Source organism: Schistocerca nitens, chromosome 5 (assembly GCF_023898315.1).
Source record: "Schistocerca nitens isolate TAMUIC-IGC-003100 chromosome 5, iqSchNite1.1, whole genome shotgun sequence".
NCBI lineage: Eukaryota > Metazoa > Arthropoda > Insecta > Orthoptera > Acrididae > Schistocerca > Schistocerca nitens.
Window position 1 is genome coordinate 251,008,145 of NC_064618.1, and position 24,355 is coordinate 251,032,499.

The following is a 24,355-nucleotide window of genomic DNA, read 5'->3' on the forward strand; positions in this document are numbered from 1 at the left end:
GGTTGGTAGAACATGTTCTGAGGCATCAAGGGATCACCAATTTAGATTGGAGGGCAGCGTGGAGGGTAAAAATCGTAGAGGGAGACCAAGAGATGAATACACTAAGTAGATTCAGGAGGATGTAGGTTGCAGTAGGTACTGGGAGATGAAGAAGCTTGCACAGGAGAGAGTAGCATGGAGAGCTGCATTAAACCAGTCTGAGGACTGAAGATCACAACAACAACATTTGAAGCATGTACTTTTAAGATCATGTAATTTTTCTCTCAAACGCTCATTGATGTGAAGAATATTTCTTAAATTTCGTCATATCTGAATCTTTGCCTTGCAGTGCTTTCAGTTTGGAAACTGGTAACTGTACCTTTTGGTTTTGGGAGCGATCCTTTTAGGTTTGCTGATTTATGTGGAATCTTGTGACCTTAATAAATTTTAATTAAAATGTGTATTACGTAATGGTATTCGGTATCTCCTTGTATGATTAGAAAATCATTCTGTTCCTCTGTGTGTAATCCGTGGAGACAAGGCACGCAAACACCAGTTTCTTCTTTTTTCCTTTAAATTACTATTCACATGCAGGGAACTGAATCGTGAATACAAGAGAGGAAAGAACTTCTGATGGTTTAAGATGGTTGGTTGAGAAATGAAAATTGCCTTCGGATCACTTCTTTGCCAAATCGCGTATGAGTTATGCAGTGCTTCTCTTGAGCTTAGTTGAACAACATTTCTGCTGCGTTATCGAATGTTTTCCAAGCTTTTTAGTGGTAGATCATGGGAATTGTGGATAAGCCTGCTTGGTCCAGCACCACAGCTCAATGAAACAGTGTGGAGAAAAAGACGATTTATTTTCACAACATCCTTTGTGCACGCTATCAGTGTCACAGTGTATTATTTATAGCTTTTCATCACATATCGACCGCACTTCACTTATGGTATTTTTGCCTCGGAGGAGGTATATGTTTTCAGGAAAGTTGCGAAAGAGTATTCGGAGCTGTACCAGCTGAAACTTTGCTTTATTAACCACAGTGAAACGCACAATTAAGTTTCTAAGGCAAGTCCATACATATGTACGATAAAGCGTAGAGGAGTAAGCTGATGGGTAATGAGGGTGCATCGAAGCCAGGAACTTCCTGCGCTAGTTCCATCATCCATAGTAGCCGTAGTAGCGCCTGTAGTACGGTCTGTAGTAGCCTCCTCCGTAATAAGGGCGGTAGTAGCCGAGTCCGTAGCCGCGGCCGTACCCGTAGTACGAGGGGTAGCCGTAGCCGTAGAACTGCGCCATCCCAGCCGCCACCAGCATCGCCACCAGCAGCAGGAGCATCTGAAACGTAGGAGGCTGCTCACCGACCATCGTACACATCTCAGTAACTGGCTGCAGCTATAGGCTGTACCTTTAAACTACAGCTGAAATGAGTTTGTCAAGTAGCTTTTCTCTGAGAAATGTAAAGGACGGACCATGAAAGGAAATAAAAAAAAAAAAAAACTGTAGGAAGTGACAGGAATCAATGCGGAAAGTTTTGGTCAAGAGCTTAGTTAAAACCAGTAAACCCCTATACTCCGATTCTTTATAGAATCCAACTCCTTGTGCAAAACTGGATTACTTTACAGATAAGTTACTGTGTTAAGCATGTAAGCGAGATGAAGTTTAAAAAAGCCTTAAAATTACGTCAAAACTTTGTTGGAAGTCATTAAGTGTTCTCATTATCAAACACTGGCTGAATATTCTCTGAATCAAACCATTTTAATTACACAAAATATATGTAAAGGTAATTTTCTCTTCATCAAAAATTTTAGTCAAACAATTCAATTTTCAAGATATGACAATTCTGAAAAAAATAGAGATCATCAGAACTGTTTAAAAGAGTTTAGTGAGATACATGGCTTTTTATATTATCGGCTGTTTATTGCAGTATTGTGAATAATTTGTCAGAATCAACTTTACACAGTGTGAAAGTTCAGGCGGTTATTTGTTAGTACAAACAGCAATCTCGGTTTCAATGACACAAAGTACACTACTGGCCATTAAAATTGCTACACAACGAAGATGACGTGCTACAGACGCGAAATTTAACCGACAGGAAGAAGATGCTGTGATATGCAAATGATTAGCTTTTCAGAGCATTCACACAAGGTTGGCGCCAGTGGCGACACCTACAACGTGCTGGCATGAGGAAAGTTTACAACCGATTTCTCATACAGAAACAGCAGTTGACCTGCGTTGCCTGGTGAAACGCTGTTGTGATACCTCGTGTAAAGAGGAGAAATGCGTACCATCACGTTTCCGACTTTGATAAAGTTCTGATTGTAGCCTATCGCGATTGCGGTTTATCGTATCGCGACATTGCTGCTCGCGTTGGTCGAGATCCAATGACAGTTAGCAGAATATGGAATCGGTGGGTTCAGGAGGGTAATACGGAACGCCGTGCTGGATCCCAACGGCCTTGTATCACTAGCAGTCGATATGACAGGCATCTTATCCGCATGGCTGTAACGGATCATGCAGCCACGTCTCGATCCCTGAGTCAACAGATCGCGGTGAACGTACACTGGAAGCGTGTATTCGTCATCGTCATACTGGCGTATCACCCGGCGTGATGGTATGGGGTGCCATTGGTTACACGTCTCGTCCACCTCTTGTTCGCATTGACGGCACTTTGAACAGTGGACGTTACATTTCAGATGTGTTACGACCCGTGGCTCTACTCTTCATTCGATCCCTTCGAAACCCTACATTTCAGCAGGACAATGCACGACCGCATATTGCAGGTCCTGTATGGGCCTTTCTCGATACAGAAAATGTTCGACTGCTGCCCTGGCCAGCACATTCTCCAGATCTCTCACCAACTGAAAACGTCTGGTCAATGGTGGCCGAGCAACTGGCTCATCACAATACGCCAGTCACTACTCTTGATGAACTGTGGTATCGTGTTGAAGCTGCATGGGCATCTGTACCTGTACACGCCATCCAAGCTCTGTTTGACTCAATGCCCAGGAGTATCAAGGCTGTTATTACGGCCAGAGGTGGTTGTTCTGGGTACTGATATCTCAGGATCTGTGCACCTAAATTGTGTGAAAATGTAATCGCATGTCAGTTCTTGTATAATACATTTGTCCAATGCATTTCTTCTTGGTGTAGCAATTTTAATAGCCAGTAGTGTATTTAACTGATTATTATCATCGTCGAGCGTGCTGTTGTTTCGCGCGGACTGGAAAACTGAGGTCTGTGTCTCCTACTGGAGTCTGAGCCTGTTCCTTCCTGCACCGCACACTGCGCTTCATGTCACAGCTAACCCTGAGCGCTCTCCCCTCTCACCGCAACTCCAACTCACAACACGCGTAGTTAGCGAGTACTAACCTCACCTTGGAGGAATGTAGGCTTTTGTTTGACGCGAGCGTTAAACGCGGTGATATGTAAATGGAGACGAAAGAAGCGGGGATATTGTTGTCGGATTTACCGCCAACGGCCGGCCGGAGTGGCCGAGCGGTTAAAGGCGCTACAGTCTGGAACCGCACGACCACTACGGTCGCAGGTTCGAATCCTGCCTCGGGCATGGATGTGATGTCCTTAGGTTAGTTAGGTTTAAGTAGTTCTAAGTTCTAGGGGACTTATGACCACAGCAGTTGAGTCCCATAGTGCTCAGAGCCATTTGAACCATTTTACCGCCAACGGATACCGTCCAAAACACTCAATGTCAACAAACTGGAATTTACAACAACATCTCATTTAAGCCCATTTTCGGCAAGGGTGTTGAAAGATCGACTCATAAAGTCATGGCGATCGACCGGACGATTCCGACTGACGGGTTGAACACCTCTGTTATGGATACTTCGCTGTCCGTTTTAAGAAAACCTAGTTTTTCAAGAATCTTATTGGTTATGGCTACATACCTCCTGAACTATACGTCGTACAAAGATATGTTTAAGTACATGAAATGCTCTGTTTGGGTACTGACTGCAAAATGTTTTGCGAATAGAATAAGTTCAAAAATGGTTCAAATGGCTCTGAGCACTATGGTACTTGACATCTAGGGTCATCAGTCCGTTAGAACTTAGAACTACTTAAACCTAACTAACCTAAGGACATCACACAACACCCAGTCATGACGAGGCAGAGAAAATCCCTGACCCCGCCGGGAATCGAACCCGGGAACCCGGGATAGAATCAGTAGTAAAGAAGTAAATAACGCCTGATGTGGCAGTTTTCACACATCTCAATGTTTTTGATGTCATATCTCCTGAACTGTTTCTCGCAATGATATAATTTTGCAGGAACATTCAGTTGTGTACGTGAATATCATCCGCGAAATGTGTTGTGAGTACAGTTAGCGGTAATGAAGTAATTAATAAAATCGTTATGCTTCATGTGGCAGTTTTACTGCATGAACACCGACAATTTAGTAAGCGATAAACTCTTTTTGTTTCATTACTTTGTGGAGGTATCGGAGACAAAAAGTTTCTTAAATGTTCTAAATTTTACTTAAATTTTGTTGCAAGTCGCTACGTGCTCCCATTTTTAAATACAGGATGAATAAAGTCTCGGAAGTTACGTGTGATGCGCTACGTTCCTTTTCCACCTCCATCCGCAGTTGAACCCCTTTGAGAGGTAGGAAGTTCTTACTCCCACAGTGCTGCTCTCCATTGCTTATTCATCGCAAGTACGTTGTATACCGCGCCTGAATAAAACAGATCCAGACGTTTAAGAAGAGATAATATACACATACATTCATTTTTACAAGACACAGAGAAACTGACAATGAACATTTTGTTTCCCCTGGAAGTCATTTAATAGGCAACCTGCAACTGAGAATATATGACCGTTTTAGCCGTTTAGTGATACAGATTCACGCAGATAGATGACCTGATTTGGCGCAGCCGAAAGGATTACCATCCAACTAGCCACATGAATATCCTTCTGTGGAACCGGAGAACTGTCCCACAGGTTGATTTACCGTTATCATCCACTTTCAGATAGCTAAGAGATTAACTAAGACAGCGAACAGTTCGAAAGCCCTGTTTTCCCTGCGCACCCCAGAACACGTGGGAAGAAGCATTACTGGAAGGAAGCTCCTCGCAGATTTCCATCCAGCGGCGTGAGGATCCTTAGGACCTACCAGCATTTTAAAGCATATTTCATTCCCGATGCCGCTATCGAAAAAACCAAACGCCTATTTCTTGCTATTCGGCAGTTGTGTTGACGTTTGGACACAGTAGGACTGCTCAATTCGCTTCTCAAGGACCGAGATCCATTCATTTATAAGAGGCGATCAAAAAGGTTCCGTTTAAAGGCTTCGCTGTAGCGTATATGGAACGTAGCACGACTTCGATGCGGCTTCGTAAGCACCGAGATGTTGGCAAGGAAACTGGAAATTAGTGGTAAGTTCCTAAGGGACCAAACTGCTGAGGTCATCGGTCCTTTAATCTAACTTAAACTAACTTACGCTAGGGACAACACACACACACACCAGTGCCCGAGGGAGGACTCGAACCTCCTGGGGGGGGGGGGGGGGGGAGACCGCACGAACCGTCACAAGGCGCCTATGACAACGCGGCTACCCCGCACAACTCCTAGGCAAGGAGTTACAGTCTTTCCGACGTGCATACGGTAAGTGCGGAAACGTGAACTACAGTGACATTACTACCATTGCTTCCAAACGGGACCAACGTGCTGTTACTCTTTTCTTGGCTGCCGAAGGACAAACATCGGTAGACATCCATCTCAGAATGCAGAATGTGTACGGGGCAGCACCTCTATTGAAAACCATCGTTGTGAAATGGTGCGCCAAGGTGTGCTGCTGCTTCACGATAACGCAAAGGTCGTAACGCAGAAGTTACGCCAACACGAGTGGAAGACACTGGAGTACCCGCCCTGTAGTCCTGATCCCTCCCCACGTGATTATCAAGCTCGCCCTCGCTTAAAAGAATGCCTTGAAGGGTCGACGATTCCTATCGGACGAGGATGTGCATCAGGCATGTACGGACTTCTTCACGCAGCAGTACACGGTGTTTTATCAAACGGGTATCTCCAGCCTGGTGTATCGGTGCTATAATTTCCTCAATGCTCCAGGAGATTTTGTCCGATTGGCATACCCGTTCTTGAGCGTAGGCCTTCAACGGAAACTGTTTGATAGCCCCTTACGATTTATTTCACTCAACACTTTAGCTCAGTCTCGAGCCAAACACCTTCTGCGATCGTAATCTCAAATTAATACAGAATAGGGCTAAATAAAGCAAATATTTCATTTATAAAGAATGTCATTACGAGGGCTGCACAGTAGATAAATATACAGAGTGAAAATTATTGAACTATACGAAAAAAACGGATATTAGTTACGAATTACGTCGTACACACACTTTATTCAACATGTAAACGTCACTACAGATATTGGGATTTAGGTTATGACATGTTAGATGTACCTGTCATCATTGGCGATGATGTGACGTAGACGAATAGGGAAATTCTGCATGATCCGCTGAAGTATCTGAACATCGATGCTGTCGATGACCTTCTGATTGGCTGTTTTCAGTCCAGAAATAGTTTTGGGGTTATTGCTGTATACCTTGTCTTTAATACAGCCCCACTAAAATGAATCGAATGTGTTCAGATCCGGAGAATATGGCGACCAATCAAGGCCCATGAAAGTGGCCTCTCGGTAGCCAGAATGCGATCCCGAAAGTGCTCCTCCAGGACATCAAGTACTCTCATGCCTCGATGGGGGTCGAGCTCCATCTTGCATGAACCGCGTCTTATCGAAATCAGGGTTGCTTTGGATAATGGGGATGAAATCATCTTCCCAAACCTTCACGTACCGTTCGGTAGTCACCGTGCCACCAAGGAATATCGCACCGATTATTCCATGACACACCACACAATCATCCGTTGAGGTTGAAGAGACTTCTCGTTCGAGAAACGCGGATTCACAGTCCCCAAAATGCGCCAATTTTGATTATTGACGAACCCATGAAAATGAAAGTGGGCTTCGTTGCTAAAGCAAACCATAATGCGGATACTGATTCTCATCATACCCCGCGGTCGACCTTGCAGTTGGAACGTCCTAACGCAAACCGTTCAGAAATTATGGCGATTTTGTGTCATATAGTTCAATAATTGTCACTCTGTATGTAAAATAATTTACTGTGCTACTCTCTTGTTTCATTTTCCACCTACGCATTTCGATAGTTTCAATTTGTTTAGATATAAAAATTTATTAAAGTATAATGTGCAGCACTGAAGAGCAAATACAATAACTAGTAGCATAATTCCCATCCCGCTTGCCTTCAAAAGATGGAACATAACCTGCTTTCCACGTCTGATGAACTGAAAAGACATATATTATCTTCTCTAACACCAGCAATATAACTACGCCGCTCTCCACCTGAAAAGAATGATGTGAAGCATCGAAACGTATAGTGGGAGAATAAACCTGTGACTGACGCAGTAGACTATTTTATGTTTTAATTTATATAGCCCTTGGTATTTCGAAAGACTAAGAGTATCTAGAAACGATTTCAGGCACTGAGGCGGGATGGTTTCTGATTTACTACACTCTTTCATCCCCAATTCGTGAGAGAGGTGTGGGTTGTTGTAATTTTTTGATTTTTACAGCCATTACCAGAGCAGGCTGCAAGTAGGGCATAGGAAATTCCAGTTGGAAGTGCTTTGATCCGTGTTTTCCACACTTTTATAAACTAGTTAAAAATTTAAAAAAATCATTCGAAGCTATGGTGAAGTGTCATTTTTCGACTGAAGGGGTGCGATTTACCTTGTTGTTTGCTGTAACCATAAGTGATATTGGCTTTTGGGAAGACAACGTACTAACAAAATTGTCACCTGCTGATTCGAATGATACGTCTACATATTTATTTATTTATTTAAAATAAATAAATAAATAAGGTGTCAAATCCGATGAATGGGCCGACCAAAGTACAGGTCCTCTGAATCCAGTCCAACAATTTGGAAACAATTCGTGAAGACGTGCTGTAGTGTATGGTGCACTGTCGGCTGGACAACTGTCTTCTTGGTACGACAGGTTCCTCCTAGTCTACAGCATCCATCTTATAGCGCCCGTGGAAGATGGTCTGTTAGGAGGTTGCGACACTTCTGCGTACTCAGTGTTCCATCTGTGAAACATGGGCCTATGAGCTGATGGTTCACTATCCCACACCTCACGTTTGCACTCAATGGACGCTGATATTCCACTTTACGAAACCAACGGGGACTTTCAACAGACCAGTAGTGTTTGTTTCAGCTATGAATGGTAAATGTGGCTTCATCACTAAACAAGATACATGATACATCTGGAGTATCCTGTCTTAATATCCATGTACAGACGTTAACACGATTCTCACAATCGTTTCCATGAAGCTCTTGACGTGGTAAGGATGGAACCTATGCCGATGGAGAATATATGGTGTACCTTCCTGACTCATGCCATTTCCTCGTGCGTTTGCGCGGGAGCTAATGTGCGGGTCAACTGCACCAGGAGCAAGAACACTAATTTCCACTTCTACTGTCGTCACTTGTTTCCTTGTTTCACGTTTTCTAGGTGTTACACTGCAGCTTCCAAGGCAGTGGTTGAAGAGGTAAGGAAATAATTGCCGAGACGTTTGACATCTATTGGGATATCTTGCCGCATACAACGTACAAGACCGAACTTCAATCTTCCTACATTCTCCATACACCATGAGCATGTCGGCTTTTTTTGTATTGGTAAATCCCATCGTCCACTCACGACCTACTGCTTGGACTGTCACACACTGGCTAGTAAATCACAATGCACTCAAAGAAAACACAAGCCCACTGTAGGCAAACATAACAACATTGTACCTAGCAACTGCGCAGGTTGAATGGCACAAACAGTGTCTGTCTAGAAATTTATCAAAACACAATATCTCGAAAATGACTCGCACTGGACTCCTGCAGCAAACGCCACTGGAATTTTAATTTACTCGACTTTTAGTTTGTTGATGCCAACACAAAAAGTGTAAGTTTGCATAAAATATACACTTTGTAAGTATTAATACGCTCTGCTGATTAACCCGCCAAGTTAGCTGGGGGCACTAATGTGGTGCTTCCTGGACTCGGGTAGGCGAATTAACGGCGAGGGCCGGTGTGTCGGCCAGCCTGGATGTGGTTTTTAGGCGGTTTTCCACTTCCCACTAGGTGAATACCGGACTCCTCCCCACGTCCCGCCTCGGTTACACGACTGACAGACATCTGAAAATGTTCACACTATTTCATGGCTTACACTAAACGCAGACAGCTGGGGTACACTGATTACAACCCGGGGGGGGGGGGGGGGGAGGTACGGTGTGGCGGCAGGAAGGGCATCTCATACTAAGAATACCAAATTCCATCGTAACAAGGCCGACCCCGCGCTTGAGTGGGACAAAGGCCAAAGAAAATGATGATGATGATTACACTCTGTTGACTGGCTAAAAATACTAGCCCCTGACTACCAATCCATTCCGTGTCAACCGCACATCAATAGGAATTTCTATTTCCGCAATATTTGCAGGGGAAGTTTGGGTGATCCACTGTATATAATGAATGTGAGGTTTTCTGATGTATGTTTTCTAATTGAACTACAGACACTTCTCTGTTGCGCTAGAAAGAGCCTTTGAAGAGAACTTCAGCAACATGGTGTGTGTGGAACTTGGTCAAATAGTAACCACAGTCTCGCTGAAACACGAAACACGAAATGGCCTGCACGCTCACCAGACTTAACGCTTATGGGCATTTATCTGTCGGGAAAATTGAGAAAAGAGGCATACAAGTAAACTTCAGTGCGTCTCAACCCTTAAAACGCCGTACAACACTTACCTGGACCGCGCCAATTTCACATGCAATTCAGCATGTGGTTGTAGCAGGGATCAGTTCTCAAGGTCAACAATCTGAGTCAGTGGTCGTCAAACAGCGATCCGCGGGCGCATGCGCCCGAGTTAAGCGTCCGTACGATCTCGCGGTTCTCAGCCGCGTTTTATAATAATAAGCTTCTAGCACTCAACAGCAGAAACAAAAAAGGTCAACTAACGCTATCAGCATATTAAGAGCATTATTCTTGCTCTGTAACCAACAAAAATACATAGTAATGTTTCAAGATGTATCGAATTTTAATTGATGTTAGTGGGTTCGGCCGTGAGGTAAGTACAGTTTGGCCCTTATCTCAGAGAGCGAGTGCAAGTAGCGGGGCAATGCAAGGGGAATATATGTGAGAAGGGGAATACTTTATTGCTTGTCATCCAGTACGTGCGCAAATCGAACAGACCAGGTCTTATGGCATAAATTTCGAACTGAAGTAACATGGACTCATGAATGCGCATCCGTCATCTTCAAGTGTGCTGCACGTTCGTAGCAGATAATATGAAATCAAATTAAGGTTGCTGTAATATAAAAAAATGAGATAAAGAAAAGCAAAATTACAGAAATCAGGCCGGCCGAAGTGGCCGTGCCGTTAAAGGCGCTACAGTCTGGAACCGCAAGACCGCTACGGTCGCAGATTCGAATCCTGCCTCGGGCATGGATGTTTGTGATGTCCTTAGGTTAGTTAGGTTTAACTAGTTCTAAGTTCTAGGGGACTAATGACCTCAGCAGTTGAGTCCCATAGTGCTCAGAGCCATTTTTTTGAACAAAAATCAGTAAACATCTGTGACCGTGTCTGGTTTTGCAATTACCGTTATTAATTAATGTAACATACTAATTTATGTAGTTTACCACTTAATAATGCCAGTAGGGGAAAGTGTGGTACAGTAGGCAGGACGAGAAAAGTGGCCATTGTATAGTTTTTGCCGTAAACAGCGCTACTGCCTGCCGCGAAGTGATCACACTACTTCTCAAGTACATGACCATTTTTGTCAGTGAGATTGCTACAGGAAGCTTGTCCCGTTATCTTTTAGTATTTTTGGTTTTGAGTCGTCTGATGTGAGGTAAGTCACTTATATTACTCCTGTAACCTTACTTGTGTGGAGAGCAACATATTTATTTTACAACATCAATGTTTAAACAACGTCTCTTGGCCTACAAATGTAGTTCCCTGTTATTTACTTCAGTCTGGTAGTTTCTTCTGTGAATCACTAAAGCCAGAGTGACGTCCTGTCGGGAAAAGTGGCTCATTACTTGTCGGGAAAACTTGCCCAGGTATTCACCCCAAAAGGGTTAGCTTTTTTACAAAAAAAACATGCATAATACAACTCTTTTGTACACGAAGCTATCATCCGCCGTTTTATCCCTTTGTGACAATTTTGAACTAATTAATTTCTATTATTTAAAACTGTTTTTCTTTTGTTTTATTTGGCGTAATACAAGAGGCCGATTGAAAATTTATTGACGGCTGCAGTGGCTTGGTATTGATTCACTTGGTATTGATTCAACATGCTTAGAAAATGGGCCCGGAAAGCAGAAAAGAACATCGGATCCTGTTGCGGTGGCAGTGGCAACGTTACCCTCTTAGGTACGGAAAATTGGTCACTGTGTAAGGCTCCACAACAATGCATGCAGTTCCTTTATGCTATTTTCTTTTCTTTTTAAAAACATTTCATGTGATTCTTTGTGGATTCAGTATGTGTAATTGCTAAACTTCGATCAATAACCACGATTTGATGAAAATTGAGTTTCTTTTTGAGTGGTTACCTTCCAGCTCTCTCCCCCCCCCCTCCCCCCCCCCCCTCCTCCACTACCTATACATACCGAGTTGTCAATGTATAATGTCAGTATTGGCTCTTAAACAAAACAAAAAAGTTTGGTGACCACTCACCAATATACTTGATCTGGTGGTCATTCCGACAACAACAGGAAGGGACAAACGCTGTCAAATCCAGATTAACATGCCGAAGCTATGAATTACGTGGGGAAAAGCCAGGGTAAAGAGGAAGTAATGTACACCAGAAAATACGTTACACTGCACGGTGTAACTTGATTAAGACACCACCTCAATGTATTTGCGTATATTTAGGATGACCTGTCTCAAATCTTTAAAATTGTGCAACTTGCAGCCCACTTCACATAAAAACTAACCACTGTTTATTCCATCAGTTTTCTGGAGTGCATCCGGTATATTGTTTTTCTGATATTTCGCCAGACAACCATTCAGCCAATCTCAAGGTGAGTCCCTTGCAAAATTTTTAGATAACTTTGTAGAGTAAAACCACATGCGTCAGAGATAACATGGTTACGACAGCGTGAGTCATAGATAAAACTTTACGCCTCTATGTGGAAAACACAGCAAGCGCAGAGTCAGCGAAATCGCAGTGCTTACGAAGTATTTTGTAGGTTATTGTGGATGGCGTATGTTGGAATGCCAGGCAGCGTAGACAGTGTAGATTTAGAACAGTATTTTTTTATTTTTATTTATTTATTTTATTTATTTATTTATTTATTTATTTTGAGAGCGCAGACGTGAAATGATTTTTCATGATTCGTCGAGCTGAGACGTTCTTTTACTGACTGTATTACCACAGCCTCCTTGATCATTGAATCCCATAAGAATGAGGCGGTGGCCACTATCTTAACTTCTCGTAAGCCATGGAATTGCCAGTGGAAACACAACTTTTAGCCACTGTGATTTTTTAAACCCATGAAGTCAATATCGCATATGAAATCTTCTTTATTTGGATGGATTACTAGTTTCGGCTAACAATCTAGCTATCTCCAGATCATAAACCATTCGTGTTGGTGCCATTTCGGCTTCACACATTATTAAAATCTTTCTTAAAATTACGACATCCATGAATGAAATAATTAAAAACAGCTTTTCATCGTTCGTTGCCAGTGTGATTGAACGATGATCATAAAACAAAGGTGTTATGCCATTTCATCTTTGTAATTGACATAATCAGTATTTAGAGATCATGATATTCAGGATGGACCATTTTAATCCATAATCGGGAATAACTCGGGACAGATATGAGATACAGTAAAATGTTGTAGATAAAAGTTGTAGGTGGCGAAGAGGGGCAAACACTGCTACTAATGGCCGTGACCTCGAAGGTGATTTTCAAGGTGATTTCGAGGTTAAAGCTTCTTTTTTTAATGCGAACGATAATATTTAATTTAAGATTTGAAAGAACGGTAACTTTTAAGTATAAAATGATACGTTACTCAAGGTCATGGCAAGGTTCAATGAAGGACAAATAAGCAAAACCGTTTTTAAATGGTTCAAATGGCTCTGAGCACTATGGGACTCAACTGCTGAGGTCATTAGTGTTGTGTCGATTCCCTAAGGTCTCGACACAATGAGTGGCTAGGTGCACGCGAAACTAACGCAGACGGGCGTAAATTCTGAAACAGGAGACTGGATGAAAACTATAAAGAAAAGAAGAGAGATTTTAATATACTTAACTTTAATGTAGTCTTGTTCTTGTTGAAATACATCTCTTGCATAGTAGTAAGCAATTAGCAATGATACACATGGCGCCTTGCTAGGTAGTAGCGATGGACTAGCTGAAGGCTATTTAATCTGTCTCTCGGCAAATGAGAGGAAGACGTGATACGTCTTGTCGCAAGCTATGTCGTCCGTACAACTGGGGCGAGGTCAAGTCCGTGTCTTGTGACCTGCCCTGTGGTGGCGCTACGTTTGCGATTACATAGTGGCGACACGCGGGTCCGACATGTACTACAGGACCGCGGCCGATTTAAGTTACCACCTAGCAAGTGTGGTGTCTAGCGGTGACACCACATTCCTCCCCCGCAAATCGGCGAACGGTCGTGAGATAAGGCTTCCGCCCGCCGTGGGGAGGACCCCATGTTGACGTATGCGATGAGGTGGGGAGCCGAACAACAGGCGAGGCTGTGCCACCCGCACCCGGCCATTCGGTCCGAGGGGAGCTAGGAAACGCCTGCAAACCTAGTCCAGGGTGCACGTCAACATGAGGTGTATGCGCACGTAATGAGACAGAAGGGTCGACCTCCATGTGGTCGGAGCACCCGACGGGCGAAGACGACATCTGGTCCGGAGCGGGCAAGAAGGCCATGGCGGAGGACGGCTGGTCACGGGAAGCAAGCGGCGGCGCGTGACCCAGGGAGGCGCGAGGCGGCTGCAGCGAAGCGTCCGCTGCTGGCGGCGCCGGCGGCGGCTGCGGCGGCGCGACGCCATGAGGCAAAATGGAAGGCATCGTCGGTAACACCTGGGGATGAGGCGAGCCAGTAGATGGGTCCCCAAGGCGCTGACCTGACGGCTCCGTCGCTGAAAGCAGACGGGGAGCGGCAGAACCCAGGCGACGACAGAGGCGCAGCTGATTGAGATGCCGACGCACCTCACCAGAGGCCCCCAAAACCAAATACATCGCGCGGCCGAGGCAGCGAAGAATGCGCCCTGCGAGCCAACGCTGTGAACCGCGATAGTTGCGATAATAGACAACGTCGCCAGGAGCAAAAGCAGGAGTCTGCCGCTGCACAGGAACCTGATGTGGCGGATGCAACAAAGACATCAGAGTTCGATGAGGACGACCATGGAGCAATGCAGCCGGCGAGCGACCATCGCGAGGCTGAGAGCGATATGAGGACAAAAAGAGCAACAAAGCGTCCTCCCGAGAATGCGACTCTTTCAACTTCAACATCTGCGACTTGAAAGTCCGGACCAATCGTTCAGCGGCACCGTTGGACTGAGGCGAAAACGGCGCGGATGTCAGATGTTGAATACCATTGGCCGTGCAGAATGACTGAAATTCTGCGGACAGGAATTGTGGGCCATTGTCGGAAACAATAGTCTGCGGAAGACCCTCAATGCAAAAGATAGCAGACAAGGCTTGGATTGTGGCAGAAGACGTCGTGGAAGACATCCGGACAACAAAAGGAAAATTACTGAAAGCATCGACCACAACCAACCATCGAGCATTCCAGAATGGACCAGCAAAATCGATGTGCAAGCGTTGCCAAGGGGAAGTGGCTTTCGGCCATGCAAAGAATTTCCGCGGCGGTGCGGATTGTTGTTCGGCACACGCCACACAAGAGGAGCACATATTCGTAATCGCAGCATCGATTCCGAACCAAGTACAGTGCTGCCGAGCAAGTTGTTTCGTTCGCACTATACCCCAATGGCCTTGGTGAAGAAGCTTTAAGACAGAGGACTGTAACGAACGTGGGACCACGACTCGGGATTGATCATTATCGGAACGCAACAACAAAACACCACGTCGTACAAAAAGTCTCTCCTTGTGAGCAAAAAAACGGCGAACCAAAGGATCCTCGATCCGTGACTTTGACAAGGGCCATTGCGTAGCAACAAAACGCAAAACGGGAGCAAGGACAGTGTCAGCAGCTGTGGCTGTAGCTACACGACGAAAATCAATCGGAAACGATGCGACCACGTCATCGGCTTCCGAATCAATGAACATGCAAGCAAGTTCGGAAGAATCGAATGCCTTATCCTCAGCAACAGGCAAACGGGACAACGCATCAGCGTTGCCGTGCTTAGCAGTGGACCGATACAAGATATCGTAGCGGTACTGCGAGAGAAAAAGTGACCAGCGAATGAATTTCTGCGCTGTACGTGGAGGTACAGGCTTGTTCGGATGAAAAAGTGATGTCAACGGTTTGTGGTCCGTGATGATGGTAAAGTGACGACCATACAAGAAGTCATGGAACTTGGTAACACCAAACACGAGAGCTAAAGCTTCTTTCTCTATTTGTGAATAATTTCTTTGCGCAGATGAGAGCAATTTGGACGCAAAGGCAATAGGGCGATCATGCGAGCCATCCTTGTGCGCAAGCACAGCACCGATCCCGAAATCCGATGCATCTACCATCAACAAAAGGGGTTTTCGGGGATCGAATGGCGTAAGGCAAGTATTTGAAAGGAACGCCGATTTCAACTGGCGAAAGGCGCGTTCGCATTCCGTCGTCCAGACGAACGGAACACCTTTACGGCGTAAGCGATGAAGCGGAGCTGAAATGGAAGAAGCATTGCGCACAAATCGGTGATAATAATTTACCTTACCCAGCACACTCCGTAGCTGTTTTAAGTTCTGCGGTGACGGCAAGTCCTGAATGGCACGAAGGTGCTCTGGACTCGGATGTATTCCTTGGGCATTTATGACATGCCCCAGGTACGGTAAGTCACGAGCAAAAAACACACATTTGTCCTTCCTCAAGCGAAGACCATTCTGACGCAAGACCTGAAATAATGTCCGGAGATTCTGCAAATGTTCGGCTCCTGTCTTTCCTGAGATCACAATATCGTCCAGATAGTTCGCAGCAGTAGGGACCGACGCACAAATAGTTTGTAAATATTGCTGAAATAAAGCAGGGGCGGATGCACACCCGAATGGCAGTCTTTTGAAGCGATACAAGCCAAGATGCGTGTTTACCACTAAGACGCGCTGGGATTCTTCGTCCACAGGTATCTGCAAGTACGCATCTGCGAGGTCCAATTTTGAAAAATACTTTCCCGGGCACAGTTTGTCAAAAAGATCTTCCGGGCGGGGCAAAGGAAAAGTAGCAGTCACAAGTTGTGGATTCACAGTTGCCTTGAAGTCCACGCAAAGTCTCAATTTTCCGGAAGGTTTTGGCAAAATTACTAAGGGTGAGGCCCAGAGAGAAGCCTGCACACGTTCAATTACACCTTGAGATTCTAATTCGGCTAATGTTCTTGCGACCTCATCACGCAATGCGTGGGGAACATTGCGCGCTCTGAAAAATTTCGGTTGCGCGTTGTCTTTCAGTTCCAAATGCGCTTCATAGTTCTTAGCGCAACCAAGGCCCGGTGCAAAAATGTCTGCAAATTCTTCACAAAGACTAGAAACACTGGCGGAAGGCACAGTCTGATTCACGGATAGGACCTGATTTACAATAGACATATTAAACAATTGAAACAAATCTAAACCAAACAAGTTCACTGCACTAGAGGAACGAAGAACATAAAAGGACACAAGTTTTGTCTGTCCCTTGTATGTTGCAATAAGGCTGCACTGTCCTAACACAGGTATATGCTGTCCTGAGTAACTAGTTAACGTAACATTTGCGGCACGCAATGGCGGTTGGCCCAGTTGTTTGTACGTGTCGTGATTGAGCAATGAAACAGCAGCTCCGGTATCGAGCTGGAATGGGATCACTTTTCCGGCAAAGTCTAAGTCCACAAAAAGTTTATTGTCTTGTTGACGACAAGAGCGACTGTCTCGTGCAATTTGAACTGATACAGGTCCAGAAGCACTTGCAACTTTACGGGATTTCCGGCGACGTCGACGCACACGTTGGGTGGGACGAACACAGTCACTGTTAGCTAAAGTGTCACTGGACGGGTGGGAATGAACTACATTAATGTCCATGGGCGAAGGTCCACGAGCCTGATTGTCCTGGATTCGATTCCGGCGCGAAGCAAAAGGCCTGGAAGTTGTGCGATTGTCTGATCTTAACTTTTTCCGGCAAACACTTTGTACATGTCCTTTCTTGTGACAGTAAAAGCAAATAGCTTGGCGTGACGGGCAATTTTCACGCGAATGTCTAGTTGCACACCGCGGGCAAGATTTCACTGCAGTTGCTTGCTTACGCGGCGCACGTGGTTGCAAGCTAGGCGGCCGCAGCGAAGTCGGGCGCGAGGGCCGCTTAGCGTCCCTTGCAGCGGGCCGGGCGGGCCGATTAATGTGACACACTGCTGGCGAAGTTTCAAATGATTCCTGAGCACAGTCAAGTGTGTCTTGCCTGTCCAATATGTCTATCACTTGTTGCAGGGAGGGATTAACTAGCTTCAAAATCTGTTCCCTTATGCGAACATCAGAAACGTTCTGTGCAATTGCATCACGCACCATAGTATCTGAATATGGGAGGCCACATTCACAGGCAAACGCGCAGTCTCTAGTAAGGCCTTGCAAAGTTGCTACCCACTCCCTGTTAGTCTGACCGGCGGTACGTTTTGTACGAAAAAACGTATACCGTTTTGCAACTACATTTACTGTTTCTTTGAAATAGGCATCTAAAGCAGACAAAATTTCTTCGTAGGACAGAGTTGCTACGTCGCGTCGGGGAAACAATTTCACTATCACACGGTAGGTAGACACACCGACACAAGAAAGCAAAAACGGCTGCCGCTCTTTACCTTGAATTCCATAAGCTGTGAGGTGGAAGTTGAACTGATCGGCCCACTCAGTCCAGCTTTCGGTTGTGGCCTCAAAGGGCCTAAATGGCGGTGCGACAGCGTTGTGTGGCTGCGGTAACGATGAAGCGGCGGGTGCCGCATCGGTTTGCAGCGCACGTTGACCCTGGACGAGCTGTCCAAGGGCTTCCAATAACGCCTGCGTCTGCTGATTCTGCAAGCGAAAAAATTCGGACAGTACATCTGGAGAATGCGGCGAAGCCATGACACAAACAAATTAGAGCAAGTATAACACAAAGACTGCAACGTGGGCGCGGCATCCCATCCTCGTCGCCAAAATATTGTTGTGTCGATTCCCTAAGGTCTCGACACAATGAGTGGCTAGGTGCACGCGAAACTAACGCAGACGGGCGTAAATTCTGAAACAGGAGACTGGATGAAAACTATAAAGAAAAGAAGAGAGATTTTAATATACTTAACTTTAATGTAGTCTTGTTCTTGTTGAAATACATCTCTTGCATAGTAGTAAGCAATTAGCAATGATACACATGGCGCCTTGCTAGGTAGTAGCGATGGACTAGCTGAAGGCTATTTAATCTGTCTCTCGGCAAATGAGAGGAAGACGTGATACGTCTTGTCGCAAGCTATGTCGTCCGTACAACTGGGGCGAGGTCAAGTCCGTGTCTTGTGACCTGCCCTGTGGTGGCGCTACGTTTGCGATTACATAGTGGCGACACGCGGGTCCGACATGTACTACAGGACCGCGGCCGATTTAAGTTACCACCTAGCAAGTGTGGTGTCTAGCGGTGACACCACAATTAGTCCCCTAGAACTTAGAACTAGTTAAACCTAACTAACCTAAGGACATCACAAACATCCATGCCCGAGGCAGGATTCGAACCTGCGACCGTAGCGGTCTTGCGGTTCCAGACTGCAGCGCCTTTAACCGCACGGCCACTTCGGCCGGCAAAACCGTTTTTAGCTATTAACTCTGAAGTAAGGGTGCAGCAATATGATGTAAGATACAATTCGGAAGCTGCATAACGGTTCATCTATCATTACCATGATCTTAAAGGTAATTATCGAAGATCATTCGAAAGTTGAGTCTTGTTTCATGGAAACACCTATTTGTGACATCGGATTTGGAAAGAGCGAAAGAGATTTGAACTTTCAGTTGTAGCTAACGTGTTTATTGCCAAAAATAAATATGCTGCTGTTGTGGTCTTCAGTCCTGAGACTAGTTTGATGCAGCTCTCCATGCTAATCTATCCTGTGCAAGCTCCTTGATCTCCCAGTACCTACTGCAACCTACATCCTTCTGAATCTGCTTAGTGTATTCATCTCTTGGTCTCCCTCTACGTTTTTTACCCTCCACGCTGCCCTCCAATGCTAAATTTGTGATCCCTTGTTGCCTCAGGACATGTCCTACCAACCGATCTTCTAGTCAAGTTGTGCCACAAACTTCTCTTCTCCCCAATCCTATTCAATACATCCTCATTAGTTACGTGATCTACCAACCTAATCTCCAACATTCTTCTGTAGCACCACATTTCGAAAGCTTCTATTTTCTTCTTGTCCAAACTATTTATTGTCCATGTTTCACTTCCATACATGGCTACACTCCATACAAATACTTTCAGAAACGACTTCCTGACACTTAAATCTATACTCGATGTTAACAAATTTCTCTTCTTCAGAAACGCTTTCCTTGCCATTGCCAGTCTACATTTTATATCCTCTCTACTTCGACCATCATCAGTTATTTTGCTCCCTAAATAGCAAAACTCCTTTACTACTTTAAGTGTCTCATTTCCTAAACTAATTCCGGCAGCATCACCCGACTTAATTCGACTACATTCCATTATCCTTTTTTGCTTTTGTTGATGTTCATCCCATATCCTCCTTTCAAGACACTGTCCATTCCATTCAACTGCTCTTCCAAGTCCTTTGCTGTCTCTGACAGAAAAAAAAGTATAATGTTATTTTGTCATCTGCAAGAAGGAACAAGCATATAAAAGGTAAATAATTGATTTATAAATCGTTGAGTGAGTCCACTCGCTTCTCATTCCTCGGGATGACGCTTACAATCGAAGACTGTATTTTGCTGCATCCCTTCTGTGTTCCGTATTAATCCCTACTACAATCAGCAACATATTTATATATCTGACGTTCATTGGACCTTGCAATGACCTTGAATAATATATCATTTAATACGTAAAATTTCCCGCTCTTTTCAAATCATCAATAAAATATTAGGATTTCCATTCAGTAAAATCACTTTAATCTCCAAATCACATTGAAAATCACGTTCGAGGCCACGGCCTTTAGTAGCAATGCGGGACCGTCTTTGCCACCTACAACTTCCCTTGATATTCCCGATTATGGATTAAAATTATCTATCCTGTATATGCTACTGATTGTGTCAGTTACTAAATTTTAGTGACATAACGGCTTTGTTTTATGAGCACAGTTCAATTACACTGGTCACGAATGGTGAAAACCCGTTTTTGATATGTTATTTACGGATGCTGTCATTTTAAGAAAGATTTTATCGATGTGTGAAGTCGTAATAGCACCAACACTAAGCAAGAATGTTTTATGATCTGATGATAGCTAGATTTTTAGCTGAAACTAGTAAACAATCCAAATAAAGAAGCTTTCTTGGACGAACTTGACTTCACGGGTTTTAACTTCCTAACATAAATAAAAAAAGTACAACAGATCGCGTATCTCGTGGCTGACAGTGTCAACAAACTTGAAACCAGACATAAAAAGCAGTGAAATTTTGAACTCGGAGTGGACAATGTTTAGGAACGATAGGACTGATGCTATGGGAGGTGGTGTGTTCATTGCAGTTAAAAGCTGTTTAAACGCAGTTGAGATCGATACTGGGTCGGACTGTGAAATAGTCTGGATAAAGCTGTCAATCAGACAAGGATTGACCATTGTATTTGGATGTTTTTATAGACCACCATCATACGCAACAAACGTCGCAGAACGTTTCAGGAAAAGTCTTCAGTATATAGGAAATAAATATCCAAATTATCCATTAGTTATAGGTGGAGACTTTAATGTGGCATCCGCTGACTGGGAAAATTACACGTATATCACAGGGGCAGAATCAAAGACTCATGTGAAGTATTCCTAGGAGCGCTCTCAACATACAACCTTGAGCAATTGGCTAGAAAACCAACTCGAGATGGGAACATATTAGATATCTTGGCGACAAACAGATATTTTTGAGGAAGTTGATCTAGAAGAAGGTATTAGAGACCATAATGTCGTAGTGGCTTCTATGTCAGTGGAAGTTGCAAAAGAACCAAAGAAACAGCGTAGAGTTTTCTTGTTTGAGAAAGAAAATAAAAGTGTCATTAATGAATATCTTCATAGTCAGCTCCAAGCATTCACCGTAGGGCACAAAGATATTGAGCATATTTGGTCGGAATTTAAAGGTATTGTCCACCACGTGCTACAGAAGTATGTGCCTAGTAAACATATAGGGGAGGGAAAGGATCCACTTTGATACAAGAAACATATTAGGAAGTTGCTGAGAAAGCAGAGAATTTTGCACAGTCGTTTTAAGCGTAGTCACTGCCCCGCTGACAAACAGAAATTATGCGAAATGAAAGCAGCTGCCAAAAGGTCTATGAGAGATTCTTTTAACGAATCTGAAAACAGTATTTTATCAGCAGATTTTAAAAGTAACCCTCAAAAATTTTAGTCATACGTAAAATCTATGAACGCTACAAATAATTCAATACCTTCTCTTGCTGACAGTACGGGTAATGTAACGGATGATGATAAACAGAAGGCCGAAATTCTAAACCTAGCTTTCAAAAACTCGTTTACGTTGAGGAGTGTTCCACCATTCCCCCTTTCAATTATCGAACAAACGCAAGGATGGCTGACATAGTGTTTAGTGTATCTGGGATCGTAAAACAGTTAAGATCCTTAGACGCCAGGAAGGCATCTGACCCAGGCGGTATCCCCGTATGATTATATGTCGACTATGCTACAAATATAGCACTATTCTTATCCATCATGTATCAGATCATTGGAACAGTGGAAAGTTCCACGGGACTGGAAGAAGACCCAGGTCATAGCAATCTATAAAAAAGGGAAGAAAATCGGATGCACATAATTAAGGGCGAATTTTACTGACTTCGATTTGTTGTAGAATCATGGAACATATTTTGTGTTCAGACATAATGACCTTTCTAGACTCTGAGAAGCTCATCTGCAGAAACGAGCACGGTTTTAGGAAACACCGGTCATGCGAGACACAGATGGCCCTCTTTGTGCATGATACGCAACAGGTTCTAGGTACCGGCTCCCAGGTTGATTCCATATTTCTCGACTTTCGAAAGACGTTCGACTGAGTTGCGCACTGTCGCTTGCTCCAAAAAGTGAGCGCTTACGGTCTATACGATGACATATGCGGTTGGATAGAAAGCTTTCTAACAAACAGAGAGCAGTACGTCGTCCTGAATGGGGTGACTTCAACAGAAACAAGCGTAAATTCAGGTGTGCTCCAGGGTAGCGTAATAGGACCGCTGCTTTTTACGATTTAGATAAAGACTCTGGTTGATGGTATTGACAGCGGCATTAGACTGTTTGCCGTTGATGTTGTAGTCTACAGGAAAGTAGTATCACACGAAAGTTGTGAACAAATCAATGAGGATTTACAGAAAATAAATGCGTGGTGTAATGACTGGCAGTTATCTCTCAAAGTGTAACCTAATGCGTATAACAAGGCGAAAATCTCTATTAATGTACGAGTACAAAATAAATGCCCGGTCTTTGGAAGCGGTTAACATCCGTCAAGTATTAGGGTGTGACTATTCGAAATCTCACATGGAATGATCAGATTACACAAGTAACGGGCAAGGCGAACTCTAGATTGCTGTTTATTGGTAGAATCCTGAAACGATGCAGTCCTTCAACAAAGGAAATTGTTTACAATACGTTAGTTAGTCCAGTCTTAGAGTATTGTTCGTCTGTATGGGACCCTTACCAGTTGGATCTGATTCAAGAGATTGAGAAGGTCCGAAGAAGAGCGGCAAGATTCGTGACTGGTACATTTAGCCATCGCGAGAACGTTACAAATCTCATAGAAAATTTGAAGTGGGGAACACTTGCAGATAGACGATGCGCTAAACGGAAGGGGCTGCTCACTAAATTCCGAAATCCGATCTTCACGGAGGATGTAGAGCATATATTATTACCACCAACTTTCAAATCGCGCAATGATCACCATTCAAAGATAAGGGAAATCAGAGCTCGTACTGAGGCGTTCTGACAGCCGTTTTTCCCTCGTCCGATCCGCGAGTCCAACAGGTGGGGGCGGGGGGTGGGGGGTGGGGGAGAATATGACTTTTGCGCGAATTGGGCCCTCCTCCACACACTGCTTGGTGGCTAGTGGAGTATATATGTAGATGCAGCTGTAGATGTAGACACCTCAGATTTGTTAGGCTGCAGTAGGCGAGTGTATCGCTGGTGTTCAATGCAATGTTCTTTTACGGTGCGTATTGTTCGCAATGTGTACATTTTACCGCGTTCACAAAGATTTTCATATATATATCTTCCGTGTAAAGTAGATTATCTTTCACAGATCCCAGAAGAGCCGTCGTCTTGCACTGTTGGTAAATGATGGAGTATTAAATCCATCGCGGAAACCTCAAGTAACTATTCGTTATTTACCCCGAAATGACTGATAATCGCCACATATCAGGCAGACACTACTCACATTTCAGAAGTATATGTGAATTGGAGCTTATGTTTTTGGAACTATAGAAAATCTAAATCAGCGTACTTGGAACGCAAACGGGATCCTACTCCTGTCGAAGAAAAGCGCACTGTCCTAACAGATATGCTGCATCGCTCGGTAACAGCAACACAATCAGCCTACTAGCGTTACGTCTCACACACTTACCGGGATTCCCGACATGGTTCTTGCGCTGTCTTCCTTCGAACTACGTACCTTCATCTCTGGGACCGATCTTTTGTTCCATATATACTGTGTCTCCCACGTGACGTTGTTGCATATAGCAGGTTCCATCTTTCTCACAACTGTCCCTTTTTGCACGCACTTCGCGGTTGCAGACGGAAAGTCAAAGCTCGGACAGGACGACGCCAACTTGCGAAACTGTGGGAAAATTCTACGGTCAACGACTGCGCAGAAGACGCTTTTTCTGTTCCGACTGACTGCTCACAAATTTACCTCGTGTAACGCTCCCGTCTAAACACAGCTGGGAGTCAAGAATCTTTCTTGGCACCGGTCCTGCCCTGTAATTTAACCGTGACAGACTGGAGGAAAACGAAGATGCGACGTATCTAATGTG

At 44.3% G+C, this 24,355-nt stretch overlaps 1 long non-coding RNA gene across 1 annotated transcript; it reads right to left on the reverse strand.

Moving 5' to 3' along the window:
- Nucleotides 1–988: 988 nt before the first annotated feature.
- LOC126259974 (uncharacterized) lies at nucleotides 989–23,991 on the reverse strand. The gene is made up of 2 exons (XR_007546582.1): nucleotides 23,947–23,991; nucleotides 989–1,315 (listed from the first exon to the last, which is right to left on the reverse strand). It is a non-coding gene; the product is annotated as an uncharacterized LOC126259974 (long non-coding RNA).
- Between the last annotated feature and the right edge of the window lie 364 nt (nucleotides 23,992–24,355).